Consider the following 21,749-nt stretch of genomic DNA (forward strand, 5'->3'; position numbering starts at 1 on the left):
GTGTGTGTGTGTGTGTGCTGTGTGTAGCCGTGAGTGTGGGTGTGTGTGTGTACCGTAGGGTGGTGTGTGTGTGTGTGTACCGTAGAGTGGTGTGTGTGTGTGTGTGTGTGTGTGTGTGTGTGTGTGTGTGTGTGCCATGTGTACCGTAGGAGTGGTGTGTGTGTGTGTGTGTACCGTAGGGTGTGTGTGTGTGTGTGTGTGTGGCCGTAGGGTATTTTTGTGTGTGTGTGTGTGTACCCCGTAGGAGTGGTGTGTGTGTGTGTGTGTGTGTAGCCGTGAGTGGTGTGTGTGTGTGTGTGTGTGTGTATACCGTAAGGTAAGTGTGTGTGTGTGTGTGTGGCGGCGCACCGTAGGGTGGTGTGTGTGTGTGTGTGGGGCCGTAGGGTGGTATGTGTGTGTGTGTGTGGCATGTGTGTGTGTGTGTGTGTGTGTGTGTGTGTACCGTAGGAGTGAGTGTGTGTGTGTGTGCATGTGTATGTGTATCGTGTGTGGTGTGTGTGTGTGTGTGTGTGTGTGTACCGTAGGGTGGTGTGTGGTGTGTGTGTGTGTGTGTGTGTATGTGCCGTAGGTGGGGTGTAATGTGTGTGTGTGTGTGTACAGTAGGAGTGGTGTGTGTGTGTGTGTGTGTGTGTGTGTACATGGGGTAATTGTGTATGTGTGTGTGTGTGTGTGTGTGTACCGCGCAGGTGAGTGTGTGTGTGTGTGTGTGTGTACGGCCGGGTGGTGTGTGTGTGTGTGTGTGCCATGGGCCACCGTAGGAGTGGTGTATGTGTGTGTGTGTGGCTGTGTGTGGCACCGTAGGTGGTGTGTGTGTGTGTGTGTGTGTGGTGTGTGTGTACAGCAGTGTGTATATGTGTGTGTGTGTGTGTGTGTGCGGCCAAGGTGGTGTGTGTGTGTGTGTGTGTGTGTGTGTACCGTAGGTGGTGTGTGTGTGTGTGTGTGTGCCACGGCAAAGGTGGTGTGTGTGTGTGTGTGTATTACCGTGAGTGGTGGTGTGTGTGTGTGTGTGTCCGTGAGGTGGTGTGTGTGTGTGTGTGTGTGTGTGTGTGTTGCGTAGGGTGGTGTGTGTGTGTGTGTGTGTGTGTGTGCTACCGTAGGGGTGGTGGCATGTGTGTGTATTATTTACCGTAGGGTGGTGTGTGTGTGTGTGTGTGTGTGTGTGTGTACCGTGAAGTGGTGTGTGTGTGTGTGTGTGTGTGTGTGTGTACCGTAAGGTGGTGTGCTTTGTATGTGTGTGTGTGTGTACCGTAGGGTGGTGTGTGTGTGTGTGTGTGTGTGTGTGTGTACCGTAGGAGTGGTGTGTGTGTGTGTGTGTGTGTGTGTGTTACCGTGAGTGGTGTGTGTGTGTGTGTGTGTGTGTGTACCATTGGTGGTGTGTGTGTGTGTGTGTGTGTGTGCAATGGCCGGTGGTGTGTTGTGTGTGTGTGTGTGTGTGTATCGTAGGGTGGTGTGTGTGTGTGTGTGTGTGTGTACCGTAGGAGTGGTGTGTGTGTGTGTGTGTGCTTACCGTAGGGTGGTGTGTGTGTGTGTGTGTGGGGGGGAGTGGTGTGTGTGTGTGTGTACGTGAGGTGGTGTGTGTGTGTGTGTGTGCCGTAGGGTGGTGTGTGTGTGTGTGTGTGCCGTAGGAGTGGTGTGTGTGTGTGTGTGTGCCGTAGGGTGGTGTGTGTGTGTGTGTGTACCGTAGGGTGGTGTGTGTGTGTGTGTGTGTGTGTGTACCGCAGGAGTGGTGGCATGTGTGTGTGTGTACCGTTGGGTGGTGTGTGTGTGTGTGTGTACCGTAGGGTGGTGTGTGTGTGTGTGTGTGTACCGTAGGGTGGTGTGTGTGTGTGTGTGTGTGTGTACCGTAGGGTGGTGTGTGTGTGTGTGTGTGTACCGTAGGGTGGTGTGTGTGTGTGTGTGTGTACCGTAGGGTGGTGTGTGTGTGTGTACCATGGGGTGGTGTGTGTGTGTGTGTGTGTACCGTAGGTGGTGTGTGTGTGTGTGTGTGTACCATAGGGTGGTGTGTGTGTGTGTGTGTGTACCATAGGGTGGTGTATGTGTGTGTGTGTGTGTACCGTGGGTGGGTGTGTGTGTGTGCCGTAGGAGTGGTGTGTGTGTGTGTGTGTGTGTGTGTCCGTAGGGTGGGTGTGTGTGTGTGTGTGTGTGTGCTTGCCGTAGGGTGGTGTGTGTGTGTGTGTGTACCGTAGGGTGGTGTGGCCTGTGTGTGTGGCACCGTAGGAGTGGTGTGTGTGTGTGTGTGCAGTAGGTGGGTGTGTGTGTGTGTGTGTGTGTACCATAGGGTGGTGTGTGTGTGTGTGTGTGTGTGTGCCGTGGGTGGTGTGTGTGTGTGTGTGTACCGTGAATTGGTGTGTGTGTGTGTGTGTGTGTGTGCCGTAGGAGTGGTGTGTGTGTGTGTGTGTGTACGGTAGGAGTGGGTGTGTGTGTGTGTGTGTGTGTGTACCGTAGGGTGGTGTGTGTGTGTGTGTGTGTGGGCGTAGGGTGGTGTGTGTGTGTGTGTGTGTGTGTGTGTGTGTACCGTAGGGTGGGTGTGTGTGTGTGTACAGTAGGTGGTGTGTGTGTGTGTGTGTATGTAGGGTGGTGTGTGTGTGTGTGTGTGTACCGTAGGAGTGGTGTGTGTGTGTGTGTGTGTGTGTGTACCGTGAGGTGGTGTGTGTGTGTGTGCCGTGAGGTGGTGTGTGTGTGTGTGTGTGTGTGTGTGTGTACCGTAGGAGTGGTGTGTGTGTGTGTGTGTGTGTCCCGTAGTGGTGGTGTGTGTGTGTGTGTGTGTACCGTAGGGTGGGTGGCTGTGTGTGTGCCATAGGGTGGTGTGTGTGTGTGTGTGTGTACCATAGGGTGGTGTGTGTGTGTGTGTGTAGCCGTAGGGTGGTGTGTGTGTGTGTGTGTGTGTGTGTGTACCGTAGGGTGGTGTGTGTGTGTGTGTGTGTGTGTGTGTACCATAGGTGGTGTGTGTGTGTGTGTGTGTGTGTGTACCATAGGGTGGTGTGTGTGTGTGTGTGTGTGTGTGCACCATAGGGTGGTGTGTGTGTGTGTGTGTGTGTGTGTGTGTGTGTACCACAAGAAAGGTGGTGTGTGTGTGTGTGTGTGTACCGTAGGAGTGGTGTGTGTGTGTGTGTGTGTGTGTGTGTGTGCCGTAGGGTGGTGTGTGTGTGTGTGTGTGTGTGTGTGTACCACTTAAGGTGGGTGTGTGTGTGTGCTGTGTGTGTGTGTGTACCATAGGGTGGTGTGTGTGTGTGTGTGTGTGTGTGTGTGTGTACCATAGGGTGGTGTGTGTGTGTGTGTGTGTGTGTGTGTGTGCCACCGTAGGGTGGTGTGTGTGTGTGTGTGTGTGTGTGTGCCGTAGGTGGTGTGTGTGTGTGTGTGTGTGCCGGCAAGGTGGTGTGTGTGTGTGTGTGTGTGTGTACATTAGGGTGGTGTGTGTGTGTACCACTTGGTGGGTGTGTGTGTGTGTGTGTGTGTACCATAGGGTGGTGTGTGTGTGTGTGTGTGTGTGTGTGTACCGTAGGGTGGTGTGTGTGTGTGTGTGTGGTGGTGGTGTGTGTGTGTGTGGAGTGGTGTGTGTGTGTGTGTGTGTGTACCGTAGGAGTGGTGTGTGTGTGTGTGTGTGTGTGTGTGTAGCACCGTAGGAGTGGTGTGTGTGTGTGTGTACGTGAGGTGGTGTGTGTGTGTGTGTGTGTGTGTGTGCCGTAAGTGGTGTGTGTGTGTGTGTGTGTACCGTGAGGTGGTGTGTGTGTGTGTGTGTGTGTGTACCGTGTGTGGGTGTGTGTGTGTGTGTGTGTACCGTAGGGTGGTGTGTGTGTGTGTGTGTGTGTGTGCATGCAAGTGGTGCCATTGTGTGTGTGTGTGTGTGTACCGTAGGGTGGTGTGTGTGTGTGTGTACCGAGGTGTGTGTGTGTGTGTGTGTGGCCACCGTAGGGGTGGTGTGTGTGTGTGTGCTGTGTGTGTACCGAGGGTGTGTGTGTGTGTGTGTGTGTACCGTAGGGTGGTTGTGCCACGTGGGAATTGTGTGTGTGTGTGTGTACCGAAGGGGGGTGTGTGTGTGTGTGTGTGTGTGTGTACCGGGGTGTTGTGTGTGGTGTGTACCGTAGGGTGGTGTGTGTGTGTGTGTGTGTGTGTCCGTGAGGGTGGTGTGTGTGTGTGTGTGTGTACCGTAGGTGTGTGTGTGTGTGTGTGTGTGTGTACCGTGAGAGGGTGGTGTGTGTGTGTGTGTGTGTGTGCACCGTAGGGTGGTGTGTGTGTGTGTGCATGTGTGTGTGTGTGTGTGTACAGTGGGTGGTGTGTGTGTGTGTGTGCGTGTACCGTAGGTGGTGTGTGTGTGTGTGTGTGTGTACCCGAGTGTGTGTGTGTGTGTGTGTACCGTAGGGTGGTGTGTGTGTGTGTGTGTGTGTGTGTGTATGTACGTGTATTAGGGTGGTGTTGTGTGTGTGTGTGTGTGTGTGTACCACGAGGGGGGTGTGTGTGTGTGTGTGTGTGTACCGGGAGGGTGGTGTGTGTGTGTGTGGGCACCGTAGGTGGTGTGTGTGTGGTGTGTGTGTGTATGTAGGTGTGTGTGTGTGTGGGTGGTGTGTGTGTGTGTGTGTGTGTGTGTGTGTGTACCTAGGGTGGGGTGTGTGTGTGTGTGTGTGTGTGTGCCGTGGGGTGAACCGTAAGGTGGTGTCGTGTGGTGTGTGTGTGTGTACCGTAGGGTGGTGTGTGTGTGTGTGTGTGTGTACCGTGTAGGGTGGGTGTGTGTGTGTGTGTGTGTACGTAGGGTGGTGTGTGTGTGTGTGTGTGTGTGTACCGTAGGGTGGTGTGTGTGTGTGTGTGGTGTGTGTGTAGTGTGATGTGGTAATGTGTGTGTGTACCGTAGGGTGGTGTGTGTGTGTGTGTGTGTGTGTACCGTAGGGTGGTAAAAATTAGGGTGGTGTGTGTGTGTGTGTGCCACCGTAGGGTGGTGTGTGTGTGTGTGTGTGTGTGTACCGTAGGTGGTGTGGTGTGTGTGTGTGTGTGTACCGTAGGGTGTGTGTGTGTGTGTGTACCGAGTTGTGCTTAGTAGGGTGGTGTGTGTAGCATAGTGTGTGTACCGAGCAAGGTGAGTGTGTATGTGTGTGTACCGTAGGGTGGTGGTGTGTGTGTGTGTGTACCGTAGGGTGGTGGTGTGTGTGTGTGTGTGTACCGTAGGGTGGTGTGTGTGTGTGTGTGTGTGTGTAGTGTGGCGCAAGGTGGTGTGTGTGTGTGTGTGTGTGTAGTACACCGCAGGGGTGGTGTGGGTGTATGTAGGGTGGTGTGTGTGTGTGTGTGTGTGTGCACGTAGGGTGGTGTGTGTGTGTGTGTGTGTGTACCGTAGGTGGGGGACGAGGGGTGTGTGTGTGTGTGTGTGTACCGTAGGGTGGTGTGTGTGTGTGTGTGTGCCGGGAGTAGGGTGGTGTGTGTGTGTGTGTGTGTGTGTACCTGTAGGGTGTGTGTGTGTGTGTGTGTGTACCGTAGGGTGGTGTGTGTGTAGCCGCGGTGGTGTGTGTACCGAGTGGTGTGTGTGTCGTGTGTGTGTGTGTGTGTGTGTGTGTGTAGTGGAGTGGTGGTGTGTGTGTGTGTGTGTGTGTGTGGGTGTGTGTTTAGGGTGTGTGTGTGTACCGAGGTGGTGTGTGTGTGTGTGTGTGTACCGTAGGGTGTGTGTGTGTTGTGTACAGAGGGTGTGTGTGTGTGTACCCGTAGGGTGGTGTGTGTGTGTGTGTGTGTACCGTGAGGGTGGTGTGTGTGTGTGTACCATAGGGTGGTGTGTGTGTGTGTGTGTGTGACCGGGGTGTGTGTGTGTGTGTGTGTACTAGGGTGGTGTGTGTGTGTGTGTGTGTACCGTAGGGTGGTGTGTGTGTGTGTGTGTGTACCGTAGGAGTGGTGTGTGTGTGTGTGTGTGTGTGTGTGTGTGTGTGTGTGTACGTAGGGTGGTGTGTGTGTGTGTGTGTGTGTACCGTAGGGTGGTGTGTGTGTGTGTGTGTGTGTACCGTAGGGTGGTGTGTGTGTGTGTGTGTGTGTGTACCGTAGGGTGGGTGCTGTGTGTGTGTGTGTGTAACCGTAGGGTGTGGTGTGTGTGTGTGTGTGTGTGTGTGTGTAAGTGGTGTGTGTGTGTGTGTGTGTGTGTGTGTGTGTGTGTGTACCGTAGGGTGGTGTGTGTGTGTGTGTGTGTGTGTACCGTAGGGGGTGTGTGTGTGTGTGTGTGTGTACCGTAGGGTGTGTGTGTGTGTGTGTGTGTGTGTGTGTACCGTAGGGTGGTGTGTGTGTGTGTGATGGGTGTGTGTGTGTGTGTACCGTAGGGTGGTGTGTGTGTGTGTGTGTGTACCGTAGGGTGGTTGTGTGTGTGTGTGTGTACCGTAGGGTGGTGTGTGTGTGTGTGTGTGTGTGTACCGTAGGTGGTGTGTGTGTGTGTGTGTACCGTAGGGTGGTGTGTGTGTGTGTGTGTGTGTGTGTACCGTAGGGGTGGTGTGTGTGTGTGTGTGTGTGTGTACTGTAGGTGGTGTGTGTGTGTGTGTGTGTACCGTAGGGTGGTGTGTGTGTGTGTACATAGGTGTGTGTGTGTGTGTGTGTGTACCGTAGGGTGGTGTGTGTGTGTGTGTGTGTGTGACGTAGGGTGGTGTGTGTGTGTGTGTGTGTGTGTGTGTGTACCCGAGGGGTGGTGTGTGTGTGTGTGTGTGTGTGTGTACCGTAGTGGTGTGTGTGTGTGTGTGTGTGTGTACCGTAGGGTGGTGTGTGTGTGTGTGTGTACCGTAGGGTGGTGTGTGTGTGTGTGTGTGTCCGTAGGGTGGTGTGTGTGTGTGTGTGTGTGTGTGTGTGTGTACCGTAGGGTGGTGTGTGTGTGTGTGTGTGTACCGTAGGGTGGTGTGTGTGTGTGTGTGTGTGTGTGTGTGTGTGTGTGTGTGTGTGTGTACCGTAGGGTGGTGTGTGTGTGTGTGTGTACCATAGGGTGGTGTGTGTGTGTGTGTGTGTGTGTGTGTGTGTGTGTGTGTGTGTGTGTACCGTAGGGGTGGTGTGTGTGTGTGTGTACCGTAGGGTGGTGTGTGTGTGTGTGTGTGTGTGTGTGTGACCATAGGGTGGTGTGTGTGTGTGTGTGTACCGTAGGTGGTGTGTGTGTGTGTGTGTGTGTGTGTGTACCGTAGGGTGGTGTGTGTGTGTGTGTGTGTGTACCATAGGGTGGTGTGTGTGTGTAGTACCATAGGGTGGTGTGTGTGTGTGTGTACCGTAGGGTGGTGTGTGTACCATAGGGTGGTGTGTGTGTGTGTGTGTGTGTGTGTGACCGTAGGAGTGGTGGTGTGTGTGTGTGTGTGTGTACCGTAGGGTGGTTGTGTGTGTGTGTGTGTGTGTACCATAGGGTGGTGTGTGTGTGTGTGTACCGTAGGGTGGTGTGTGTGTGTGTGTGTGTGTGTGTGTACCATAGGGTGGTGTGTGTGTGTGTGTGTGTGTGTGTGTGTACCGTAGGGTGGTGTGTGTGTGTGTGTGTGTGTGTACCGTAGGGTGGTGTGTGTGTGTGTGTGTGTACCGTAGGGTGTGTGTGTGTGTGTGTGTACCGTAGGGTGGTGTGTGTGTGTGTGTGTGTGTGTGTACCGTAGGGTGGTGTGTGTGTGTGTACCATAGTGTGGTGTGTGTGTGTGTGTGTGTACCGTAGGGGGATCCGGACAGCCAGATGGGGGGTGCTCCTGGGCGGGGCATCCAGGGGTGAGAGGTCAGGGGGGAGGGGTCGTGGGGCCAGCGGGCGGAGCCTCCAGTCACCATGAGGTTGGAGGTCATCAGGTTAGAGGTCAGGGCGCTGGACACCAGGGGGTGCATCTGGGTGAACTCTGCCAGCTCCTTACTCTCTCTGAACACACACACACACACACACACACACTCATATAAAAACATCTAATTCATAGCACTCTTTAAATCCATCCTTGATAGGGAGTGATCGAGTGCACACACTTCAGGAGAACGGAATCAAACCCTTAACCCAACCAGGGAACCAACTCCTAACCCAACCAGAGAACCAACCCCTCTGTAGCTCAGCTGGTAGAGCACGGCGCTTGTAACGCCAAGGTAGTGGGTTCGATCCCCGGGACCACCCATACAAAAAAAAAAAAAAAAAAAAAAAAAATGTATGCACGCATGACTGTAAGTCTCTTTGGATAAAAGCGTCTGCTAAATGGCATATTATTATTATTATTATAGGGAACCAACCCCTAACCCAACCAGGGAACCAACCCCTAACCCAACCAGGGAACCAACCCTTTACCCAACCAGGGAACCAACCCCTAACCCAACCAGGGAACCAACCCCTAACCCAACCAGGGAACCAACCCCTTACCCAACCAGGGAACCAACCCCTAACCCAACCAGGGAACCAACCCCTAACCCAACCAGGGAACCAACCCCCTACCCAACCAGGAACCAACCCCTAACCCAACCAGGAACCAACCCCTTACCCAACCAGGGAACCAACCCCTAACCCAACCAGGGAACCAACCCCTTACCCAACCAGGGAACCAACCCCAACCCAACCAGGGAACCAACCCCTAACCCAACCAGGGAACCAACCCCTAACCCAACCAGGGAACCAACCCCTAACCCAACCAGGGAACCAACCCTAACCCAACCAGGGAACCAACCCCTAACCCAACCAGGAACCAACCCTTACCCAACCAGGGAACCAACCCCTAAACCAACCAGGGAACCAACCCCTAACCCAACCAGGGAACCAACCCCTAACCCAACCAGGGAAACAACCCCTAACCCAACCAGGGAACCAACCCCTAACCCAACCAGGGAAACAACCCCTAACCCAACCAGGGAACCAACCCCTTACCCAACCAGGGAACCAACCCCTAACCCAACCAGGGAACCAACCCCCTAACCCAACCAGGAACCAACCCCTTACCCAACCAGGGAACCAACCCCTAACCCAACCAGGAACCAACCACTTACCCAACCAGGAACCAACCCCTAACCCAACCAGGGAACCAACCCTTACCCAACCAGGGAACCAACCCCTAACCCAACCAGGGACCAACCCCTAACCCAACCAGGGGGAACCAACCCCTAACCCAACCAGGGAACCAACCCCTAACCCAACCAGGGAACCAACCCCTAACCCAACCAGGGAACCAACCCCAACCCAACCAGGGAACCAACCCCTACCCAACCAGGAACCAACCCCTAACCCAACCAGGGAACCAACCCCTAACCCAACCAGGGAACCAACCCCTAACCCAACCAGGGGAACCAACCCCTAACCCAACCAGGGAAACAACCCCTAACCCAACCAGGGAACCAACCCCTTACCCAACCAGGGAACCAACCCCCTAACCCAACCAGGGAACCAACCCCTAACCCAACCAGGGAACCAACCCCCTTACCCAACCAGGGAACCAACCCCTTACCCAACCAGGGAACCAACCCTAACCCAACCAGGGAACCAACCCCTTACCCAACCAGGGAACCAACCCCTAACCCAACCAGGGACCAACCCCTACAACCAGGGAACCAACCCCTAACCCAACCAGGGAACCAACCCCCCAACCCAACCAGGGAACCAACCCCTAACCCAACCAGGGAACCAACCCCTACCCAACCAGGGAACCAACCCCTAACCCAACCAGGGAACCAACCCCTAACCCAACCAGGGAACCAACCCCTAACCCAACCAGGAACCAACCCCTAACCCAACCAGGGAACCAACCCCTAACCCAACCAGGAACCAACCTAACTGAAAGGAAACAACCCCTAACCCAACCAGGGAACCAACCCCTAACCCAACCAGGAAACAACCCCTAACCCAACCAGGGAACCAACCCCTAACCCAACCAGGGAACCAACCCCTAACCCAACCAGGGAACCAACCCCTAAGCAACCAGGGAACCAACCCTAACCAAGCAGGAACCAACCCCAACCCAACCAGGGAACCAACCCCTAACCCAACCAGGGAACCAACCCCTAACTCCAAACAGGGAACCAACCCCCTAACCCAACCAGGAACCAACCCAACCTACAACCAGGAAACAACCCCTAACCCAACCAGGGAAACAACCCCTAACCCAACCAGGGAAACAACCCCTAACCCAACCAGGGAACCAACCCCTACCCAACCAGGGAACCAACCCCCTAACCCAACCAGGGAACCAACCCCTAACCCAACCAGGAACCAACCCCTACCCAACCAGGGAACCAACCCCTTACCCAACCAGGGAACCAACCCCTAACCCAACCAGGGAACCAACCCTAACCCAACCAGGAAACCAACCCCTAACCCAACCAGGGAACCAACCCCTAACCCAACCAGGGAACCAACCCCCTAACCCAACCAGGGGACCAACCCCTAACCCAACCAGGGAACCAACCCCTAACCCAACCAGGGGTTATTTGAATTCTGTGACCTGACTAAAGACCAGAAGAACTCGTCACAACTCAAATAACAGAGTTCTATGAATAATATCCAGTAGTCAATAGTTTCCCAACAGGTTGCAGGTTCTATGAATATTATCCAGTAGTCAATAGTTTCCTAACAGGTTGCAGGTTCTATGAATATTATCCAGTAGTCAATAGTTTCCTAACAGGTTGCAGGTTCTATGAATAATATCCAGTAGTCAATAGTTTCCTAACAGGTTGCAGGTTCTATGAATATTATCCAGTAGTCAATAGTTTCCCAACAGGTTGCAGGTTCTATGAATAATATCCAGTAGTCAATAGTTTCCTAACAGGTTGCAGGTTCTATGAATATTATCCAGTAGTCAATAGTTTCCTAACAGGTTGCAGGTTCTATGAATATTATCCAGTAGTCAATAGTTTCCTAACAGGTTGCAGGTTCTATGAATATTATCCAGTAGTCAATAGTTTCCTAACAGGTTGCAGGTTCTATGAATATTATCCAGTAGTCAATAGTTTCCTAACAGGTTGCAGGTTCTATGAATAATATCCAGTAGTCAATAGTTTCCTAACAGGTTGCAGGTTCTATGAATATTATCCAGTAGTCAATAGTTTCCTAACAGGTTGCAGGTTCTATGAATAATATCCAGTAGTCAATAGTTTCCTAACAGGTTGCAGGTTCTATGAATATTATCCAGTAGTCAATAGTTTCCTAACAGGTTGCAGGTTCTATGAATATTATCCAGTAGCCAATAGTTTCCCAACAGGTTGCAGGTTCTATGAATATTATCCAGTAGCCAATAGTTTCCTAACAGGTTGCAGGTTCTATGAATATTATCCAGTAGTCAATAGTTTCCTAACAGGTTGCAGGTTCTATGAATAATATCCAGTAGTCAATAGTTTCCTAACAGGTTGCAGGTTCTATGAATAATATCCAGTAGTCAATAGTTTCCTAACAGGTTGCAGGTTCTATGAATAATATCCAGTAGTCAATAGTTTCCTAACAGGTTGCAGGTTCTATGAATAATATCCAGTAGTCAATAGTTTCCTAACAGGTTGCAGGTTCTATGAATATTATCCAGTAGTCAATAGTTTCCTAACAGGTTGCAGGTTCTATGAATAATATCCAGTAGTCAATAGTTTCCTAACAGGTTGCAGGTTCTATGAATAATATCCAGTAGTCAATAGTTTCCTAACAGGTTGCAGGTTCTATGAATATTATCCAGTAGTCAATAGTTTCCTAACAGGTTGCAGGTTCTATGAATAATATCCAGTAGTCAATAGTTTCCTAACAGGTTGCAGGTTCTATGAATATTATCCAGTAGTCAATAGTTTCCTAACAGGTTGCAGGTTCTATGAATAATATCCAGTAGTCAATAGTTTCCTAACAGGTTGCAGGTTCTATGAATATTATCCAGTAGTCAATAGTTTCCTAACAGGTTGCAGGTTCTATGAATAATATCCAGTAGTCAATAGTTTCCTAACAGGTTGCAGGTTCTATGAATATTATCCAGTAGCCAATAGTTTCTCAACAGGTTGCAGGTTCTATGAATATTATCCAGTAGTCAATAGTTTCCTAACAGGTTGCAGGTTCTATGAATATTATCCAGTAGCCAATAGTTTCTCAACAGGTTGCAGGTTCTATGAATAATATCCAGTAGTCAATAGTTTCCTAACAGGTTGCAGGTTCTATGAATATTATCCAGTAGTCAATAGTTTCTAACAGGTTGCAGGTTCTATGAATATTATCCAGTAGCCAATAGTTTCCTAACAGGTTGCAGGTTCTATGAATATTATCCAGTAGTCAATAGTTTCCTAACAGGTTGCAGGTTCTATGAATATTATCCAGTAGTCAATAGTTTCCTAACAGGTTGCAGGTTCTATGAATAATATCCAGTAGTCAATAGTTTCCTAACAGGTTGCAGGTTCTATGAATATTATCCAGTAGTCAATAGTTTCCTAACAGGTTGCAGGTTCTATGAATAATATCCAGTAGTCAATAGTTTCCTAACAGGTTGCAGGTTCTATGAATATTATCCAGTAGTCAATAGTTTCCTAACAGGTTGCAGGTTCTATGAATATTATCCAGTAGTCAATAGTTTCCCAACAGGTTGCAGGTTCTATGAATATTATCCAGTAGTCAATAGTTTCCTAACAGGTTGCAGGTTCTATGAATATTATCCAGTAGTCAATAGTTTCCTAACAGGTTGCAGGTTCTATGAATATTATCCAGTAGTCAATAGTTTCCTAACAGGTTGCAGGTTCTATGAATATTATCCAGTAGTCAATAGTTTCCTAACAGGTTGCAGGTTCTATGAATATTATCCAGTAGTCAATAGTTTCCTAACAGGTTGCAGGTTCTATGAATAATATCCAGTAGTCAATAGTTTCCTAACAGGTTGCAGGTTCTATGAATATTATCCAGTAGTCAATAGTTTCCTAACAGGTTGCAGGTTCTATGAATATTATCCAGTAGTCAATAGTTTCCTAACAGGTTGCAGGTTCTATGAATATTATCCAGTAGTCAATAGTTTCCTAACAGGTTGCAGGTTCTATGAATAATATCCAGTAGTCAATAGTTTCCTAACAGGTTGCAGGTTCTATGAATAATATCCAGTAGTCAATAGTTTCCTAACAGGTTGCAGGTTCTATGAATATTATCCAGTAGTCAATAGTTTCCTAACAGGTTGCAGGTTCTATGAATAATATCCAGTAGTCAATAGTTTCCCAACAGGTTGCAGGTTCTATGAATATTATCCAGTAGCCAATAGTTTCCCAACAGGTTGCAGGTTCTATTAATATTATCCAGTAGCCAATAGTTTCCTAACAGGTTGCAGGTTCTATGAATATTATCCAGTAGTCAATAGTTTCCTAACAGGTTGCAGGTTCTATGAATAATATCCAGTAGTCAATAGTTTCCTAACAGGTTGCAGGTTCTATGAATAATATCCAGTAGTCAATAGTTTCCTAACAGGTTGCAGGTTCTATGAATAATATCCAGTAGTCAATAGTTTCCTAACAGGTTGCAGGTTCTATGAATAATATCCAGTAGTCAATAGTTTCCTAACAGGTTGCAGGTTCTATGAATAATATCCAGTAGTCAATAGTTTCCTAACAGGTTGCAGGTTCTATGAATATTATCCAGTAGTCAATAGTTTCCTAACAGGTTGCAGGTTCTATGAATAATATCCAGTAGTCAATAGTTTCCTAACAGGTTGCAGGTTCTATGAATAATATCCAGTAGTCAATAGTTTCCTAACAGGTTGCAGGTTCTATGAATAATATCCAGTAGTCAATAGTTTCCTAACAGGTTGCAGGTTCTATGAATAATATCCAGTAGTCAATAGTTTCCTAACAGGTTGCAGGTTCTATGAATAATATCCAGTAGTCAATAGTTTCCTAACAGGTTGCAGGTTCTATGAATAATATCCAGTAGTCAATAGTTTCCTAACAGGTTGCAGGTTCTATGAATATTATCCAGTAGTCAATAGTTTCCTAACAGGTTGCAGGTTCTATGAATATTATCCAGTAGTCAATAGTTTCCTAACAGGTTGCAGGTTCTATGAATATTATCCAGTAGTCAATAGTTTCCTAACAGGTTGCAGGTTCTATGAATATTATCCAGTAGTCAATAGTTTCCTAACAGGTTGCAGGTTCTATGAATATTATCCAGTAGTCAATAGTTTCCTAACAGGTTGCAGGTTCTATGAATAATATCCAGTAGCCAATAGTTTCCTAACAGGTTGCAGGTTCTATGAATATTATCCAGTAGTCAATAGTTTCCTAACAGGTTGCAGGTTCTATGAATATTATCCAGTAGTCAATAGTTTCCTAACAGGTTGCAGGTTCTATGAATATTATCCAGTAGTCAATAGTTTCCTAACAGGTTGCAGGTTCTATGAATATTATCCAGTAGTCAATAGTTTCCTAACAGGTTGCAGGTTCTATGAATATTATCCAGTAGTCAATAGTTTCCCAACTGGTTGCAGGTTCTATGAATAATATCCAGTAGTCAATAGTTTCCTAACAGGTTGCAGGTTCTATGAATAATATCCAGTAGTCAATAGTTTCCTAACAGGTTGCAGGTTCTATGAATATTATCCAGTAGTCAATAGTTTCCTAACAGGTTGCAGGTTCTATGAATATTATCCAGTAGTCAATAGTTTCCTAACAGGTTGCAGGTTCTATGAATATTATCCAGTAGCCAATAGTTTCTCAACAGGTTGCAGGTTCTATGAATAATATCCAGTAGTCAATAGTTTCCTAACAGGTTGCAGGTTCTATGAATAATATCCAGTAGTCAATAGTTTCCTAACAGGTTGCAGGTTCTATGAATAATATCCAGTAGTCAATAGTTTCCTAACAGGTTGCAGGTTCTATGAATATTATCCAGTAGTCAATAGTTTCCTAACAGGTTGCAGGTTCTATGAATATTATCCAGTAGTCAATAGTTTCCTAACAGGTTGCAGGTTCTATGAATATTATCCAGTAGTCAATAGTTTCCTAACAGGTTGCAGGTTCTATGAATATTATCCAGTAGTCAATAGTTTCCTAACAGGTTGCAGGTTCTATGAATATTATCCAGTAGTCAATAGTTTCCTAACAGGTTGCAGGTTCTATGAATAATATCCAGTAGCCAATAGTTTCCTAACAGGTTGCAGGTTCTATGAATATTATCCAGTAGTCAATAGTTTCCTAACAGGTTGCAGGTTCTATGAATATTATCCAGTAGTCAATAGTTTCCTAACAGGTTGCAGGTTCTATGAATATTATCCAGTAGTCAATAGTTTCCTAACAGGTTGCAGGTTCTATGAATATTATCCAGTAGTCAATAGTTTCCTAACAGGTTGCAGGTTCTATGAATATTATCCAGTAGTCAATAGTTTCCCAAATGGTTGCAGGTTCTATGAATAATATCCAGTAGTCAATAGTTTCCTAACAGGTTGCAGGTTCTATGAATAATATCCAGTAGTCAATAGTTTCCTAACAGGTTGCAGGTTCTATGAATATTATCCAGTAGTCAATAGTTTCCTAACAGGTTGCAGGTTCTATGAATATTATCCAGTAGTCAATAGTTTCCTAACAGGTTGCAGGTTCTATGAATATTATCCAGTAGCCAATAGTTTCTCAACAGGTTGCAGGTTCTATGAATATTATCCAGTAGTCAATAGTTTCCTAACAGGTTGCAGGTTCTATGAATATTATCCAGTAGTCAATAGTTTCCTAACAGGTTGCAGGTTCTATGAATATTATCCAGTAGTCAATAGTTTCCTAACAGGTTGCAGGTTCTATGAATATTATCCAGTAGTCAATAGTTTCCTAACAGGTTGCAGGTTCTATGAATAATATCCAGTAGTCAATAGTTTCCCAACAGGTTGCAGGTTCTAGAATATTATCCAGTAGTCAATAGTTTCCTAACAGGTTGCAGGTTCTATGAATATTATCCAGTAGTCAATAGTTTCCTAACAGGTTGCAGGTTCTATGAATATTATCCAGTAGTCAATAGTTTCCTAACAGGTTGCAGGTTCTATGAATATTATCCAGTAGTCAATAGTTTCCTAACAGGTTGCAGGTTCTATGAATAATATCCAGTAGTCAATAGTTTCCCAACAGGTTGCAGGTTCTATGAATATTATCCAGTAGTCAATAGTTTCCTAACAGGTTGCAGGTTCTATGAATATTATCCAGTAGTCAAGTAGTTTCCTAACAGGTTGCAGGTTCTATGAATATTATCCAGTAGTCAATAGTTTCCTAACAGGTTGCAGGTTCTATGAATATTATCCAGTAGTCAATAGTTTCCCAACAGGTTGCAGGTTCTATGAATATTATCCAGTAGTCAATAGTTTCCTAACAGGTTGCAGGGTTCTATGAATATTATCCAGTAGTCAATAGTTTCCTAACAGGTTGCAGGTTCTATGAATATTATCCAGTAGTCAATAGTTTCCTAACAGGTTGCAGGTTCTATTAATATTATCCAGTAGTCAATAGTTTCCTAACAGGTTGCAGGTTCTATGAATAATATCCAGTAGTCAATAGTTTCCTAACAGGTTGCAGGTTCTATGAATATTATCCAGTAGTCAATAGTTTCCTAACAGGTTGCAGGTTCTATGAATAATATCCAGTAGCCAATAGTTTCCTAACAGGTTGCAGGTTCTATGAATATTATCCAGTAGTCAATAGTTTCCTAACAGGTTGCAGGTTCTATGAATATTATCCAGTAGCCAATAGTTTCCCAACAGGTTGCAGGTTCTATTAATATTATCCAGTAGTCAATAGTTTCCTAACAGGTTGCAGGTTCTATGAATATTATCCAGTAGTCAATAGTTTCCTAACAGGTTGCAGGTTCTATGAATATTATCCAGTAGTCAATAGTTTCCTAACAGGTTGCAGGTTCTATGAATAATATCCAGTAGTCAATAGTTTCCTAACAGGTTGCAGGTTCTATGAATATTATCCAGTAGTCAATAGTTTCCTAACAGGTTGCAGGTTCTATGAATAATATCCAGTAGTCAATAGTTTCCTAACAGGTTGCAGGTTCTATGAATATTATCCAGTAGTCAATAGTTTCCTAACAGGTTGCAGGTTCTATGAATAATATCCAGTAGTCAATAGTTTCCTAACAGGTTGCAGGTTCTATGAATATTATCCAGTAGTCAATAGTTTCCTAACAGGTTGCAGGTTCTATGAATAATATCCAGTAGCCAATAGTTTCCTAACAGGTTGCAGGTTCTATGAATATTATCCAGTAGTCAATAGTTTCCTAACAGGTTGCAGGTTCTATGAATATTATCCAGTAGTCAATAGTTTCCTAACAGGTTGCAGGTTCTATGAATATTATCCAGTAGCCAATAGTTTCCTAACAGGTTGCAGGTTCTATGAATATTATCCAGTAGTCAATAGTTTCCTAACAGGTTGCAGGTTCTATGAATAATATCCAGTAGTCAATAGTTTCCTAACAGGTTGCAGGTTCTATGAATAATATCCAGTAGTCAATAGTTTCCTAACAGGTTGCAGGTTCTATGAATATTATCCAGTAGTCAATAGTTTCCTAACAGGTTGCAGGTTCTATGAATAATATCCAGTAGTCAATAGTTTCCTAACAGGTTGCAGGTTCTATGAATATTATCCAGTAGCCAATAGTTTCCTAACAGGTTGCAGGTTCTATGAATATTATCCAGTAGTCAATAGTTTCCTAACAGGTTGCAGGTTCTATGAATAATGTCAATAGTTTCCTAACAGGTTGCAGGTTCTATGAATATTATCCAGTAGTCAATAGTTTCCTAACAGGTTGCAGGTTCTATGAATAATATCCAGTAGTCAATAGTTTCCTAACAGGTTGCAGGTTCTATGAATATTATCCAGTAGTCAATAGTTTCCTAACAGGTTGCAGGTTCTATGAATAATATCCAGCGCTACAGTTTTACTGCAGCCTTCCACAGGTGAGCTGTTGGTCACGCCCCCTTACCTGAGCAACTTCTCCTGCTCACGCTCAAGGCAGCCCAGTCTATCACCATGGTGACGGCCTCGTTCTCCCCCCCGCTCTTCGTCTGTTTGGACGACAGGATAGAACGTGTTGATCCATAATGCACTGCTACAACAACAGTAGTATATCAAAATATACTGAACTAAAACAGAAAACGCAACATGCAACAATTTCAAAGATTTTACTGAGTTACAGTTCATATAAGGAAATCAGTCAATTGAAATAAATTCATTAAGCCCTAATCTATGGATTTCACATGACTGGGAATACAGATATGCATCTGTTGGTCAGAGATACCTTTTTTTTTAAAAGGTAGGGGGGGATTAGAAAACCAGTCGGTATCTGGTGTGACCACCATTTGCCTCACGCAGCTCCTTCACATAGCGTTTCAGGCTGTTGATTGTGGCCTGTGGAATGTTGTCCCACTCCTCTTCAATGGCTGTGCGTTGTTGCTGGATATTGGTGGGAACTGGAACACGCTGTCGTACACATCGATCCAGAGCATCCCAAACATGCTCAATGGGTGACATGTCTGGTGAGTATGCAGGCCATGGAAGAACTGGGACATTTTCAGCTTCCAGGAATTGTGCACAGATCCTTGCGACATGGGGCCGTCCATTATCATGCTGAAACATGAGGTGATGGCGGCGGATGAATGGCACGACAATGGGCCTCAGGATCCCATCACGGTATCTCTGTGCATTCAAATTGCAATTGATAAAATGCAATTGTGTTTGTTGTCCATAGCTTATGTCTGCCATAACCCCACCGCCACCATGGGGCACTCTGTTCATAACGTTGACATCATCAAACCGCTCGCCCACACACGACGCCATACACGTGGTCTGTGGTTGTGAGGCCGGTTGGACGTACTGCCAAATTCCTGCAGTCAGCTTGCCAATTGCACGCTCCCTCAAAACTTGAGACATCTGTGGAATTGTGTTGTGTGACAAAACTACACATTTTAAGAGTGGCCTTTTATTGTCCCCAGCACAAGGTGCAACTGTGTAATGATCATGCCGTTTAATCAGCTTCTTGATATACCACACCTGGATTATCTTGGCAAAGGAGACATGCTCACTAACAGGGATGTAAACAAATTTGTGCACCAAATTGGATAATGTCAGGGATGTTTCATTTCAGCTCATGAAACATGGGATCAACATGTTACATGTTGCGTTTATATTGTTGTTCAGTATAACAAAACTCAGTTTTCATCTTTTGTGGCTTCTTAATGTTGGCCTTGAAATAGCTTTATTAATGATGGTGATGACATATCCTTCAACTTATACTGGGTTTTCCAAATACCCCCCAAATACCCTCCCAATACCCCCCATATACCCTCCCAATACCCCCAAATACCCTCCCAATACCCCCAAATACCCTCCCAATACCCCACCAAACACCCTCCCATATACCCTCCATATACCCTCCCAAATACCCCCCATATACCCTCCCAAATACCCCCCATATACCCTCCCAATACCCTCCCAAATACCCTCCCAATACCCCTCCCAAATACCCTCCCATATACCCCCATATACCCTCCCAATACCCCCAAATACCCTCCCAATACCCCCCAATACCCTCCAAATACCCCCCATATACCCCCCATATACCCTCCCAAATACCCCCCCAAATACCCTCCCAAATACCCCCCATATACCCTCCATATACCCTCCCAAATACCCTTCATATACCCTCCCAAATACCCTCCAAATACCCCCCATATACCCTCCATATACCCTCCCAATACCCCCCAAACACCCCCATATACCCTCCATATACCCTCCCAAATACCCTCCATATACCCTCCATATACCCCCCATATACCCCCCAATACCCCCCATATACCCTCCCAAATACCCCCCATATACCCTCCATATACCCCCCATATACCCCCCATATACCCTCCATATACCCCCCATATACCCTCCAAAATACCCCCCATATACCCCCCCAATACCCCCCATATACCCTCCATATACCCCCATATACCCTCCAAAATACCCCCATATACCCTCCCAAATACCCCCCATATACCCTCCATATACCCTCCCAAATACCCCCATATACCCTCCATATACCCTCCCAAATACCCCCCCATATACCCTCCATATACCCTCCATATACCCTCCCAAATACCCTCCATATACCCTCCCAAATACCCCCATATACCCTCCATATACCCTCCCAAATACCCTCCATATACCCTCCCAAATACCCCCATATACCCTCCCAAATACCCCCCATATACCCTCCATATACCCTCCCAAATACCCCCCATATACCCTCCATATACCCTCCCAAATACCCCCATATACCCTCCCAAATACCCCCCATATACCCTCCATATACCCTCCCAAATACCCCCCATATACCCTCCCAAATACCCCCATATACCCTCCCAAATACCCCCCATATACCCTCCATATACCCTCCATATACCCTCCCAAATACCCCCATATACCCTCCCAAATACCCCCATATACCCTCCATATACCCTCCATATACCCTCCCAAATACCCCCATATACCCTCCCAAATACCCCCCATATACCCTCCATATACCCTCCATATACCCTCCCAAATACCCCCATATACCCCCATATACCCTCCATATACCCTCCCAAATACCCCCATATACCCTCCATATACCCCCCATATACCCTCCCAAATACCCCCCATATACCCTCCATATACCCCCCATATACCCTCCCAAATACCCCCCATATACCCCCATATACCCTCCATATACCCTCCCAAATACCCCCATATACCCTCCATATACCCCCCATATACCCTCCCAAATACCCCCCATATACCCTCCATATACCCTCCCAAATACCCCCATATACCCTCCATATACCCCCATATACCCTCCCAAATACCCCCCATATACCCTCCATATACCCTCCCAAATACCCCCCCATATACCCTCCATATACCCTCCCAAATACCCCCATATACCCTCCCAAATACCCCCATATACCCTCCATATACCCTCCATATACCCCCATATACCCTCCATATACCCTCCATATACCCTCCATATACCCTCCATATACCCTCCATATACCCCCCATATACCCTCCATATACCCTCCATATACCCTCCATATACCCTCCATATACCCTCCATATACCCTCCCAAATCTACACAACAATTGTCCCCCTTGGTCCAAGATGGAACTCCAAAGCCAGTCTTACCTTTGACCCCTCCGTGCAGTAGCAGAGGTCTCTGTGTCCGTGAGTCTGTACCGCTGCTGTCCCTCTGTCTGGCCACCGCCACGGCTATCCCCACGGGGGGGTGACGCACCTCTCCCCCGCCCGCCCGCCCCCGCCACCTCGCCACGTCCGAACGACCGGGTGCTGTCGGGACGCTCCTGCTCCCTCTTCATCGGCCTCCCCCCTCCTCCTCCTCCCCCCTCCTCCAGCCTCATGAACCCCAGTCCTCCGAAGGCTGCGTGGTTGTCCGTGTCCTGCCTGGAGGACCCCTGGCCGTCAGGCGGGGAAGGTCCCGCTGTATTTGATTAGACTCTGCATGGCCGACACCTCTCCTCCCCTCCCCCTCGGACTCTGCCCCTCCTCCCCGCTGCTTCCCCTTCCTCCCCCAGGGCGGTACAGGGCCGAGGCGTCCACGTAGCGCCTCTGCCCCTCCTCTCCCCCTCTGGGGGTTGGGGCAGGGGGTGCGGGAACTGTGTGTCCGCGTTGGGGTGCGTGGGGGGTCGGACGGGGTCTGTTGAGTCCGTGCTGGTTGTGCGAGGGCTGAGTGTGTGCGTGTTGTGATCGCGTGTGTCCGTGTTGGGAGGCCAGAGCTGTCATGTGACTGGTGGCGTAGTTGGCCAATGGGCTGATGGGGTTCCATCTAGGCCCTTCCCCCAAACGGACGGCATGTTTGGGCGTGTC

The 21,749-nt window shown here is 47.6% G+C and overlaps 1 long non-coding RNA gene across 1 annotated transcript; it reads right to left on the reverse strand.

Moving 5' to 3' along the window:
* Nucleotides 1-7,781: 7,781 nt before the first annotated feature.
* On the reverse strand, nucleotides 7,782-21,166 carry LOC123490466. The gene is made up of 3 exons (XR_006660970.1): nucleotides 21,051-21,166; nucleotides 17,825-17,906; nucleotides 7,782-7,822 (listed from the first exon to the last, which is right to left on the reverse strand). It is a non-coding gene; the product is annotated as an uncharacterized LOC123490466 (long non-coding RNA).
* Between the last annotated feature and the right edge of the window lie 583 nt (nucleotides 21,167-21,749).

This window comes from Coregonus clupeaformis, unplaced genomic scaffold (genome assembly GCF_020615455.1).
Source record: "Coregonus clupeaformis isolate EN_2021a unplaced genomic scaffold, ASM2061545v1 scaf4060, whole genome shotgun sequence".
In the NCBI taxonomy this organism is placed as follows: Eukaryota; Metazoa; Chordata; class Actinopteri; order Salmoniformes; family Salmonidae; genus Coregonus; species Coregonus clupeaformis.